We start from the raw sequence: 14,675 nt of genomic DNA on the forward strand, positions 1-14,675 counted from the left end.
TATTGCTTTAAGGATACAGTACTGAGAGCACTGGGATATTTGTAGAAGGTCATAGGAAAGTCATCAAATCTTGTTCATGGATTGGATTTTTTAAATTACAAAATTTGAAATACTTTAAAGCATTATACAATGCTAAAATCCACACTTTAGTTCTAGTTCTTTAAATTTATGAAAATATAGGAAGCACTTCTTAAATCCCATTTTATTAAAACCATTTTACTGGATATTTTGAATAAACATTAAAATTTCCAGAAAAACATTATTCTTACTAATTTCTCTTTTTCTTTTTAAAAACAGTTATACCCATTCTCCAAATTATTTTAATTACAACCTCTTCATCTTTTTGTTGATTGTTTTCCTCAATCTTAAGTTTTATCCATATTATTTCAAATCTGTACTTGTATAAGAATGTTTTATGACACTGCTATAATTTTGTGAACATATTTTAAATAAAAATATATTATGACAGCTCAAGCTCTAACAATTTAATATGTTGTTTGTGTCTCATAACAATGTATTAAAAAACCCCAGACCAATTAATTAGTGTTCTGTATTTCCTAGGTTACCTTTAGTCATATATTTAGTTTGTTCAAGTTTCTTCATTTACAAATTACTTATAATAAGACATCAATTTAAGGTATTGTAGCAAATGCATAAATAATGTTACTACCAACAAAATAATGATATAAAACATTTTTATCATGTCAAAAAGTCACTTTGTACCACCTCATATTTAATTCCCCTCTTCAGTTATTAGCATCTGAAAAACAATGTTATGTTCCACTTTTTCAGTTTACCTAGAATTTACTATAAAATTTAAATCACATGGTATTTGTAACTATATTTTTTACTTAGTATACTTGAGATTCATTCAATTTGTTATGAGTGTATGTACTTTGGTCTTTTTGATTGCAAAGTAGTATAACATGGTATAAATATCCAAAATACACATTTTAAAAAATTTTCGTTTCATGGGGATTTGGATTTTTTTCTATTTTATTTATATTGGATGTTTCATGAACAAAATTACTATTAATGTGTCAATAGAAGTCTTTTGTGTTGACAAATATTTTCATTTATTTAATGTAAATCAAAAGGCCTGAGATTAGGGGATACAAACTAACTTTCATAAGAACATATCATATATTTTTTCCAAACAGGTATATTATTTTTCATTCTATCAATTCTTGACTTTCTAGCTATTCTATAAACTCAACAGTGCCACTTAGGATTGTCAATTTTAAATGTTTTTGTCATTGTGTGTAGTATCTTAGGGTGGTTTTAATTTATATATCCCTAATGACTAATGATGTTGAAAATTTGCCCTTAGTTCTCATATGCAAATCTTCTTTCAAGAGTTCTTTCTTCAACTATTTGGTTCATGTTTTTTAGTCAGGTTCCTTTTCATTTTATGGAGTTGCAAATGACTTTTATATGTATCAGATATCTATCTAAATACTTTTTTCAGATTTATGTGAATATTTTCTCCTATTTAATATCATGAATTCAAATTCCTTAAGTTTCCTATAAATTCAAAGAAAGTGTTTTATTTGAAAAAATAATTTATCACTTATAATTTTGTTATCTTCATGTTCCTTTTTATCTAAGAAATCTATTTTTAGTGCAAAATGTAAACAATTTCCTTCTTTGTTTTGCTCTAGAAGTTTTGAAAATTTAGCTAGAACATGTGTATATATATATATATGTATATATATACACATATATGCACACACACACACACACATATATAAACTTCCTCTCTCTCCCTGTAGATTATATGTATATATATATACACACACACATATAATATACATTTTGAATCAGTTTTTGAATATAATGTGTTATAATGTCAAATTTTTATTAGATGAATATAAATATACATGTACATATGTATGATTTTTTTGCACTTGGATTTTTAATTCTACCCCCAACTTAGCATCTTTTTTCTCAAAAAACAATTTTTAGCAAGATGATGGATTGCTGACAGGAACCATTTCTCTGACTCTCCATGAATCTGAAAGAAAACCACAGTTTCATGGCTATAAGATTAGTTAGGCAAGTTAACTAACTAACTTAATTTTTAACTTAACTTTAATTGCTTAAAGGTACAATGACAGTATAAGGACAGACCATAGCTAGAGTTCCCAACTTCTAACCATGTCTCTGAAAGTACAAATTCACTATAGACACATGGGCTCAGACAAGAACCTTCTCCATCCTATACTCCTCCATGAGTGTTCATTTTTGTTGTTGTTATTTGGACCAGAATTGCTTCCAGCTCACTAGGAATAGCCTGCATGCAAAATAGCTTAGAAGGCTAACAGCTTTTCTCAGCCATGGGACAGTAGCCAACCTTCAACCTAGGTTCCCTCCAAGACCAGATAGTCAAGGCAGTAACTAATCAGGTGAGCTAATCAATTTCACTTTTGAGAGCTACTATGCAGACTAGCTCAGTGGGCAGGAGTAAATTCAACCAATCCTCAAGAAACCTCCTGGCCAAATTAGCTTATTCTGACCCCCCAAGAAAATCTTTGGCTAAGAACGCTGACTGAATGTGCCTAGTCTGGCCCAGCAGGGGTCAGCTGAAGCAATAGAACACAGAAGACATCAACTCTTCTCCTTAACAAAGAAGAAATGCACAGTAGAAAAATGTTATTTCAGTTTTAAATAAAAATTAAGTTTTAATTTAAATAAAAATTAAGAAAGAAATTTTTTTCTTCTCTTTTCTCCTTGTTTAAAAACCATTCAACTAGTAATTTATTCTATATCCTTATATTACTTTCAAACTTTCTATCATTCTGCAATCCCTGACAATGGTATGCTACTACACAACAATTGAACAATGTCTCTACACACTAGGGTCTTGTTCTCTTGTAGTCCTCACACTTCCAACTCTTTCTCCTCTTCTGCCTTTCTTGATTTTCCTTATTTCCTCTCCCAGCTTCTTATTTTACTAAGTTTTTTTTCTTTTTATACCAAACTCCTCCTGTACCATACAGGAACACTAATCCCTTTCATATATAATATGATTGGTGTACAGATAATACTACCAAAGGTATTTGATTTCATGTAAATATCTGGTGCTGATATTCAGTCATTGAATTGATGATTACTAAGTAATACACCCAGGCCAGTGGTCAGAGTTGACACAACAACATAGCCAGTAACCAGTCCTACCAGAATATAGAAAATAATTCAAGGGAAAAATTTGAGATGACTAAATCCCCCATCTAACTAATGGACTTCAGATAAGTAAATCTCAAAATAGAGGCACAGGAAACATGAAAAACCTATGGTATATGACACCTCTAAATGTCAGCAATCAACCAACAAAGAATCTGATTGATAGTGAAATAGATAAAATCTCATTTTCTGAACTCTAAAGAATGATGATAATGATTAATGACATGAAAGAAGGCATGCAAAAACATGCCAATGAAATAAAAAAGAATACAAATAAGTACAGAATTCAGAATTCAATGAGAATGCAAAGAAACAACTAAATGAACTGAAATAAATTCAAACAAACAACAAACAGCTGACTGAATTCCAAAAGGATGCAAATAAAAAATTAAATGAAATAAGGAAGACAAAACAAGACATGAAAGGGGAAATCAAAGCAGATAAAGAAAGTCTTAAAAATAAAACCAAGCGAGGAATTCCAAGATGGCGGCTAGAGGTAGGAAGCAGAAAGCGACCCTCCTATAGTGAAATCTTGGAGAGACGCTGGAGACACACTTTGCAGGCATAATCACCGAGAAAAGGCATAACTTTGACTCCTCCACACCTTCAGCCGGCGCAGAGAATCTCCACTTCACGTTAAACGGAGAACCGAGGAGGCCCCCGGGGCTGCCAGAGGCCGGCACCCATACGGCTTGGGAAGACGTGGACCAGGTGAGCTTCGCGGTACCGCGGTACCCCACAGACAAGCCTGGGCCACAGCAGCATAGCCCCCTGGACAGACTGACCTCCACCCGGGAAAAAAAGAGAAACTGAGTACTAAGCAATAAGAACAGTTAAGACACGCTGGAAAGAGGGTGGGGCGCCCTGAGCGCTGAAGATTGGGGGAAGGGACTCCTTCCTGGGACTGTAAATAAACGAGCCGGGCGGGCCGGAGAGGCTCTGGCGGGAGCGGGGCGCGCCAGCAACCAGGAGCGGGGACGCTTGTGAGAGGAGGGAAGACCCACTTCCCACGTGAACTGTAAATAAACACGCAGGCCTGACAACGCGGGGCAGTGTCGCCTTTCCCAGTGCTTGGAAAGGGAAAAGCCTGTAGCAGAGGCCTCCGCACTGGAGAACTCTGAGCAAACAAAGCCTGTGGGACCAGGTGAGTGCTAAGCTCACCCCAGAGATCTGCATAAATAACACCGCCAGCTACAGGCTGAGAGCAGCAGGCAGGCAAGCCACAGTTGCAGATACCACTCTCAGAACTGCCTCCAGACGCTTTTTTTTTCTTTTTCTCCCTACCTTTGATGAGAGAACAACCGAATTACACCTGCAAGCCGAAAAACTTACTGAAACTGTATTGCATTTGAACTGGGGACACTTGGTGGGGCTTTTTTTTTTTTCTTCTGTGTGTGTGTGAGTGTAGTTTTGTTCTACTTTATGCATCCCCTTTGATGAGACAACTACAGAACAACATCTGAGGCACCAACTCCAGGACTGGAGATTGAGACAGACATCCAAATTATTAAGACTGAAATTGCATTGCATATAAACTTGGAAGTTTTTTTGTTTTTTGGTTTTTTTTGTTTTTTTTAATTTTCTATTTTCCATTTTATTTTAATTCATTCTTATAAATAGATATTACTTTCATATACTTATTTTTTATTTTTTTTATCTTTGATTTTCAATCCTCTCTCTGTCACTCTATTGTCTGTTCAGCTTACTGTCGATTAGTACACTAACACTCCCTGTTTATACCTTTGAAACTCTCTTCTCTGATACCTTGTTCTGCTTTCTCCCTCTTGTCTGTATATTTGTTTTCCCCTTTTCTTTAACTTCTTGCTTTCCATCTCAGCTCACTCTTCCATTCTCAATATTACCATTGTTATTATTACAAGCTAGAAAATACTTAATTACACACAGTACAGGGACAGTAACAACACCAAGGACAATGACAGGGAGACAGAAAAAACAAGGAAACCAGTTTCCCCACAGCAAAAAATTAGTACAGGAACCAGAGGGGAATGAAGAGAACAGAAACTCAGAGCCAGACTCCAACAAAATGAAGATAAACTATGCCAAAGGACCCAATGAAGCCTACAAGAATAATTTAAAAGAAGACATACTACAAGTACTCAATGAGAATTTTATAGAGATGATACTGGATAGGGTCAACCAAAATGTACAGGAGACACTCAAGAAATTCCAAGACAATAAAAATAGAGAATTTGAAAAAGCAAAAGAAGAAATAAAGGAAACCATAGAAGCACTGTATAAACACCAAAATGAAAGAGAGAACACAATGAATACATGGATAAATGAACTCAGGACAAAAATAGACAACAATAAAGAAGAAAACAGCCAGGATATGGAAAACCTCAGAAAAAAGAACGAAACAGAACTGCAAAACAAAACGGAAGGCCAATCCAGCAGAATAGAACAAACAGAAGACAGAATCTCAGAACTTGAAGATGAAATGGTAATTAAAGTAAAAACTGAAGAACTACTAATTAAACAACTCAAGACCTGTGAAAAGAAAATGCAAGAACTCACCGACTCCATCAAAAGACCAAACTTGAGAATCATGGGCATCGAAGAAGGAGAAGAGGTGCAAGCGAAGGGAATGCGTAATATATTCAACAAAATAATAACGGAAAATTTCCCAAATCTAGAGAAAGATATTCCCATACAAATGCAAGAGGCCTCCAGGACACCAAACAGACCAGATCAAAATAGAACTACTCCACGACATATCATCATTAAAACAACAAGTTCAGAAACTAAGGAAAGAATATTGAAGGCTGCAAGAGAGAAAAAACAAGTAACATACAAAGGTAAACCCATCAAAATCACAGCAGACTTCTCAACAGAAACATCAAAAGCAAGAAGAGCGTGGGGTGAGATCTTCCGGGCACTGAATGAAAATAACTTCAACCCCAGGATACTCTACCCAGCAAAGCTATCATTCAAAATAGATGGAGCAATAAAAGTCTTCCATGATAAGCAGAAACTAAAACAATATGTGACCACAAAGCCACCATTACAAAAGATTCTGCAAGGGATCCTGCACACAGAAAGTGACACCCAACTTAACCATGAAAAGGCAGGCAGCACCAAACTACAGGATAAGAAAAAGCAAGACAGTAGAGAGTAACATCAAGTTAGGTACACACAATCAAACCTTCAAACAACTAAGATAACTAAATGGCAGGAATCACCACATACCTATCAGTACTAATGATTAATGTTAATGGACTTATTTCACCCATCAAAAGACACCGTTTGACAAAATGGATTAAAAAAGAAGATCCAACAATTTGTTGCTTACAGGAGACTCATCTCACTGACAGAAATAAGCATATGCTTAGGATGAAAGGCTGGAAGAAGATTTACCAAGCCAATGGCCCCCGAAAACAAGCAGGAGTAGCAATACTTATCTCTGACAAAGTAGACTTCAAACCTACATTGATCAAACGAGATAAAGAAGGACATTCCATACTAATAAAAGGGGAAATAGACCAAAAGGAAATAATAATCATCAATCTGTACGCACCCAATGTCAACGCACCCAATTTCATCAAACATACCGTGAAAGACCTAAAAGCATATATAAACGCCAACACAGTGGTTGTGGGAGACTTTAACACTCCATTATCATCAATAGATAGGTCATCCAAACAAAAACTCAATAAAGAAATCCAAGATCTAAAATATGCAATAGATCAGGTGGACCTAGTAGATGTCTACAGAACATTTCATCCAACCTCTACACAATATACATTCTTCTCAGCAGCCCATGGAACTTTCTCCAAAATAGATCATATCCTAGGGCACAAAGCAAGCCTCAGCAAATATAAGAAAATAGAAATAATACCATGCATACTATCTGACCACAATGCAGTAAAAGTAGAACTCAACAACAAAAGTAAAGACAAAAAACATGCAAACAGCTGGAAACTAAATAACTCATTACTTAATGAAGAATGGATCATCAATGCAATAAAAGAGGAAATTAAAAAGTTCCTAGAAGTCAATGAAAATGAAAACACAACCTACCAGAACCTATGGGACACAGCTAAGGCAGTCTTGAGAGGAAAGTTTATAGCCATGAGTGCATATATTAAAAAGATGGAAAGATCCCAAATCAATGATCTAATGATACATCTCAAACTCCTAGAAAAACAAGAACAAGCAAATCCCAAAACAAATAGAAGGAGAGAAACAATAAAAATAAGAGCTGAAATCAACGAAATAGAAACCAAAAAAACCATACAAAGAATTAATGAAACAAAAAGTTGATTCTTTGAAAAAATAAACAAGATCGATAGACCCTTGGCAAATCTGACTAAAATGAGGAGAGAAAAAACCCAAATTAGTAGAATTAGGAATGCAAAAGGGGAGATAACAACAAACACCATGGAAGTCCAGGAAATCATCAGAGACTACTTTGAGAACCTATATTCAAATAAATTTGAAAATCTAAAAGAAATGGACAGATTTCTAGATACATATGATCATCCAAAACTGAACCAAGAGGAAATTAATCACCTGAATAGACCTATAACACAAAATGAAATTGAAGCAGCAATCAAGAGTCTCCCCAAAAAGAAAAGTCCAGGACCTGATGGATTCTCTGCTGAATTCTATCAGACCTTTAAAGAAGAACTGATACCAACCCTCCTTAAACTGTTCCATGAAATAGAAAGGGAAGGAAAACTGCCAAACACATTTTATGAAGCCACTATTACACTTATCCCAAAACCAGGCAAAGACACCTCCAAAAAGGAGAACTATAGGCCAATCTCCTTAATGAACATTGATGCAAAAATCCTCAACCAAATACTGGCAAATCGAATTCAGCAACACATCAAAAAGATTATTCACCACGACCAGGTAGGCTTCATCCCAGGGATGCAGGGGTGGTTCAACATACGAAAATCAATAAACGTAATAAACCACATTAACAGAAGCAAAGACAAAAACCACTTGATCATCTCAATAGATGCAGAAAAAGCCTTTGATAAGATCCAACATCATTTCATGATAAAAGCTCTAAGAAAACTAGGAATAGAAGGAAAGTTCCTCAACATTATGAAAGCTATATGTGACAAACCTACAGCCAGCATTATACTTAACGGAGAAAAATTAAAACCATTCCCTCTAAAATCAGGAACCAGACAAGGATGCCCACTATCTCCACTCCTATTCAACATAGTACTGGAATTCCTAGCCAGAGCAATTAGGCAAGAAGAAGGAATAAAAGGAATACAAATAGGTAAAGAAACTGTCAAAATATCCCTATTTGCAGATGACATGATCCTATACCTTAAAGACCCAAAAAACTCTACTCAGAAGCTTCTAGACATCATCAATAGCTATAGCAAGGTAGCAGGATATAAAATCAACATAGAAAAATCATTAGCATTTCTATACACTAACAGTGAGCAAATGGAAAAAAAATGTATGAAAACAATTCCATTTACAATAGCCTCAAAAAAAATCAAATACCTAGGTGTAAACCTAACAAAAGATGTGAAAGACCTCTACAAGGAAAACTATAAACTTCTGAAGAAAGAGATTGAGGAAGACTATAGAAAGTGGAGAGATCTCCCATGCTCATGGATTGGTAGAATCAACATAGTAAAAATGTCGATACTCCCAAAAGTAATCTACATGTTTAATGCAATTCCCATCAAAATTCCAATGACATTCATCAAAGAGATTGAAAAATCTACTGTTAAATTTATATGGAAACACAAGAGGCCACGAATAGCCAAGGCAATACTCAGTCAAAAGAACAACACAGGAGGTATCACAATACCTGACTTCAAACTATATTACAAAGCAATAACAATAAAAACAGCATGGTACTGGCACAAAAACAGACATGAAGACCAGTGGAACAGAATAGAGGATCCAGATATGAAGCTACACAACTATAAGCAACTTATCTTTGACAAAGGAGCTAAAAATATACGATGGAGAAATAGCAGCCTCTTCAACAAAAACTGCTGGGAAAACTGGTTAGCAGTCTGCAAAAAACTGAAACTAGATCCATGTATATCACCCTATACCAAGATTAACTCAAAATGGATCAAGGATCTTAATATCAGACCCCAAACTCTTAAGTTGATACAAGAAAGAGTAGGAAATACTCTGGAGTTAGTAGGTATAGGTAAGAACTTTCTCAATGAAACCCCAGCAGCACAGCAACTAAGAGATAGCATAGATAAATGGGACTTCATAAAACTAAAAAGCTTCTGTTCATCAAAAGAAATGGTCTCTAAACTGAAGAGAACACCCACAGAGTGGGAGAAAATATTTGCCAACCATACATCAGACAAAGGACTGATAACCAGAATATACAGGGAACTTAAAAAACTAAATTCTCCCAAAACTAATGAACCAATAAAGAAATGGGCAGGTGAACTAAACAGAACTTTCTCAAAAGAAGAAATTCAAATGGCCAGAAAACACATGAAAAAATGCTCACCATCTCTAGCAATAAAGGAAATGCAAATTAAAACCACACTAAGATTCCACCTCACCCCTGTTAGAATAGCCATCATCAGCAACACCACCAACAACAGGTGTTGGCGAGGATGCGGGGAAAAAGGAACCCTCTTACACTGTTGGTGGGAATGTAGACTAGTACAACCACTCTGGAAAAAAATTTGGAGGCTACTTAAAAAGCTGAACATCGATCTACCATTTGATCCAGCAATACCACTCTTGGGGATATACCCAAAAGACTGTTACTCCAGAGGCACCTGCACATCCATGTTTATTGCGGCACTATTCACAATAGCCAAGTTATGGAAACAGCCAAGATGCCCCAGCACTGACGAATGGATTAAGAAAATGTGGTATCTATACACAATGGAATTTTATGCAGCCATGAAGAAGTACGAAATGTTATCATTCGCTGGTAAATGGATGGAATTGTAGAACATCATTCTGAGTGAGGTTAGCCTGGCTCAAAAGACCAAAAATCGTATGTTCTCCCTCATATGTGGACATTAGATCAAGGGCAAACACAACAAGGGGATTGGACTATGAGCACATGATAAAAGCGAGAGCACACAAGGGAGGGGTGAGGATAGGTAAGACACCTAAAAAACTAGCTAGCATTTGTTGCCCTTAATGCAGAGAAACTAAAGCAGATACCTTAAAGCAACTGAGGCCAATAGGAAAAGGGGACCAGGAACTAGAGAAAAGGTTAGATTAAAAAGAATTAACCTAGAAGGTAACACCCACGCACAGGAAATCAATGCGAGTCAATGCCCTGTATAGCTATCCTTATCTCAACCAGCAAAACCCCTTGTTCCTTCCTATTATTGCTTATACTCTCTCTACAACAAAATTAGAGATAAGGGCAAAATAGTTTCTGCTGGGTATTGAGGGGGGGAGCGGGAGGGGGTGGAGTGGGTGGTAAGGGAGGGGGTGGGGGCAGGGGGGAGAAATAAACCAAGCCTTGTATGCACATATGAATAATAAAAGAAAAATGAAAAAAAAATTGTTAAACATCAATTAATAAACATGAAAAAAAAAAAAAAAACCAAGCAAAACAATTGAAGCTCTTGAAATTAAAAAATAAATCCTCATGTCAAATAAAAAAACTTCAGGCTAAAGTAATACCATTAGGGTGGAATGAGTGGAAGACAGATTTTAAGGACATAAAGGCAAATATGATAAAATAGCAATAACAGATGAATATATAGAAAAAAGAATGAAGAAATATGAAGAGAATATACAAGAATTCTGCAACTCTATTAATAAGACAAACCTGTGAATCACAGACATTGAAGATGAAGAAGAAGTGTAAGCTAAAGGCAAAGCTTATTCAACAAAATAGTAGCAGAAAACTTTACAAATCTTTAAAAAGCGATAGGCATCCAGATACAGGAGACCTATAGGATTCCAAACATATACATCCAAAATAGAACCTCTCCACAGATTTTATAATTGAAACATTATGGGCAGAGAATAATGAAAGATTATTGAAATCTACAAGGGAGAAATGATTAAGTCATCTATAAAAGCAAATGTATCAGACCAATAGCATATTTCTCAACAAAAATCCTGAAAGAAGGAAAGGCGTGAAATGAGATATTTCAAGCACTGGGATAAACTAATTTTTGAACCTGGGTTAGTCCACCCAGCAAAGATATAATTCATAATTGAAGGAGATATAAGAACTCTTCCATTACAAACAGAAACTAAAGCAATGTATGACCACTAAACCAGCACTCCAGAAGATACTCAAAGAACTTTACACAGAGAAGACAAAGATAAGCATAGTCATGAAAGTATGGTAATAAATCTCATCAGATGAGAGAAGGAAAAAAATGAAATGCTAAAAAACAGTGAAATGAATCAGCAGGAATTACTACATGATTTTAATATTAATATAGAATGTTAATGATATCAAATAAAGACATACATGGAAATGTCACAAGGAAACTCCCTGTCTAGCTATCTTACAATAACAAAAATATTATTATTTTTTTAAAAGTCAGAGAACAGGAGAGTGAAACAGATTCTGTCTGGGGGGTTGGTACCAATGGGAGTGGGGAGAAAGTGGGGAAAGTGTTGGAAAGTGAACGTAGTGCAACATGTATGTAAATGGAAAAATGATAACTGTTGAAACTATTCCAGGAATGAGGGGAGCAAGGATAAAGGAGAAGAATACTAGAGGAGGTGAATTCAAGTATGATATGTTTGATATACTGTTAAAACATTTCTAAGTGCCACAATGTGCCCCCACATAACAAAACAATTTTTTTTAATTCACAATTAAAAGACATAGATTGGTTAGATAGATTTTGAAAATGACCTAATAATTTCTTGCCTACAAGAAATGAGTCTGCCTGACAAAAACAAATATTGGCTTATGCTAAAGGATGGAAGAAGACTTTTCAAGGAAATGGACTGAAAAAGAGGCAGGAGTAGTAGGTATAGTTATATCTATAAAGCAGACTTCAAACACAAGTCAGTTGGAAGAGACAAAGATCACTTTATCCTAAAAAGAAGGAACAATTCACAAGATGAACTAACAATTGTTACCTTCTATGTGCCTACTGTCAGTGTACCTATCTTCATTAAACAAGCACTACTGGACTTAAAACACATCTAGAACTTCAACACAAGGATAGTGGGAGACTTCAATTACACACTATCAAAAATAGATAGGTCATCCAGACACAAAATCAACAAAAAAACTTCAGAATTAGATGAGTTCATAGACTATATGGATTTGGCAGATGTTTACAGAATATTTCATTCAGCAGCAGCATAATACACATTTTTTCTCAGTAGATCATGGAACTTTATCCAAAACAGACCATATTTTAGGGCACAAAAGTAACAAATATAAGAAAGTTGAAATTACTCCATATATCATAATAGACCACATTGGCATAAACTAGAATCCGGCAACAAGAGAAACTACAAAAAATATTTGAACACACTAAGCATAAACAACACATTGTTGAGTGACCAGTAGGTCATTGAAGAAATAAGAGGAGAAATCAGAAAGTTCCTAGGATCATATGAAAATGAAAAAAACAACCTGCCAGAAGCTGTGTGTTACAACAAAGGCCATGCTAAGGGAAATGTTTTTATAGCTATGGTGCCTCCTTTAAAAAAAGTAATATATCAACTAACTAACTTACTTCTGCAATTCAATCTTTTAGAAAAACAAGAACAAGAACAAGCTAAACCCAAAATTTGGAGAAGGAAATAAATAATATAAATTAGGGCAAAAATCAATGAAACAGAAATCACAAATATACACAAATTACCCATGAAACAAAAAGTTGGTTCTTCAAAAAAGATAAATAATATTGATAAGCCTTAGACAAACTGACTAGAAGGAGGAAATAAAATAACAAAATTTAAATAATAGAGATTAGAAAGGAGATATCACAACAAATATCAGTGAAATTTAGAGGATCATTAGGGAATATTTATAAAATCTGTGGTCAAAAAACTGAAAAATCTAGACGAAGTGGAAAATCTTGTAGACAGGTGTTGCCAAACAAAATTAAACCAAGAAGATATAAACCACCTAAGTGGATGTATAACAAGCAGTAAAGAGAGTTTCAACAATGTAAAACACAGTAACAATGCACTCACTGCCAAACCCACCAGACTTTAAAAGCTAAACTAATCCAATACTCAAACTTTTCTATGAAACAGAAAAGGAAGGAACACTATCATGCTCAATATATGAAGCCAGTAATATACTCATTCCAAAACTGGCCAATGATGCACCACAACAATAACAACAAAAAGTTATAGACCAATCCCTTTAATGAATATAGATGCAAAAATTCTCAATAAAATTCTGACAAACCAAAGGACAACAATATATGAAAAAGATCATACACTATGAAAAATTTGTTTCATTCCAGGGATGCCAGACGGTTCAACATATACAAATCAATAAACATAACGGCACATAAACAGAAAGAACAAAAATCACACAATTGTTTCCATAGATGAAGAAAAGGGCTTTGATAAAATTCAATATTCTTTCATGATAAGAGTGCTAAAGAAAATAGTAATTGAAGGAACATAACATAATAAAAGATATTTTATTTATGACAAACCCACTCCTGACCCACTAAATGGAAGGAAAAGTGAAAACATTTCCTATAAAGTAAGGAACGAGACCAGTGTGCTCACTCTCACCATTCTCATTTAAGATAGTTTTGGAATTCCTAGCTGGAACAATAAGACAGGAGGAAGAAAAAAGATGAATTCAAATGCTATTTTCAATGAATATGATATTATACTTAAAGAACCTTAAAAACTCCACCAAAAACATCTTAGACATGATAAATGTTTTTCAGCAAGTAGCAGGATACAAAATCAATATACAAAAATGGTTGTAACATATTTGTACATAGAAGCAATGCTAGGAATTTCTCTGTATAGCTATCCTTAACTCAATTAGCAAAACCACTTTGTCTTTCTTATTATGTTGTCTTCTCTTCAACAAAATTAGAGATAAGGGCAGAACAGGTTCTGCCTGGAAGCGAGTGGGAGTTGGGGGGGAGAAGGTGGGGGTGAGGGGCAGGGGGAGAAATGACCCAAACAATGTATGCACATGTGAATAAATGAATAAAAAAATCATCTATGCCAACAATGAACAGACTGAGAAAGACATCAGGAGAACAATTCCTTTTACAATAGCCTCCAAATAAAAGGAAATGAAAGACCTCCACAATGAAAAGTGTAAGACACTGAAGAAATCATTAGAAGAAGAAGTCAGATGATGGGAATAGCTCCTGTGCTCATGGACTGGCAGAATTAATATTGAGAAAAATAGCTGTACTACTGAAAGTAATCTACATGTTCAATGCGACTCTATCAAATTCAAATAACGTTCTTCATAGAGATAGAAAAATCAATCCTAAAGTCCATGTAGAAACACAAAAGACCTCAAATAGACAAAGGAATGTTAAGCAAAAAGAGCCATGCTGGAGGTATCACAATATCTGACC

The sequence above is a fragment of the Castor canadensis genome, chromosome 6 (genome assembly GCF_047511655.1).
Source record: "Castor canadensis chromosome 6, mCasCan1.hap1v2, whole genome shotgun sequence".
Taxonomy (NCBI): Eukaryota; Metazoa; Chordata; class Mammalia; order Rodentia; family Castoridae; genus Castor; species Castor canadensis.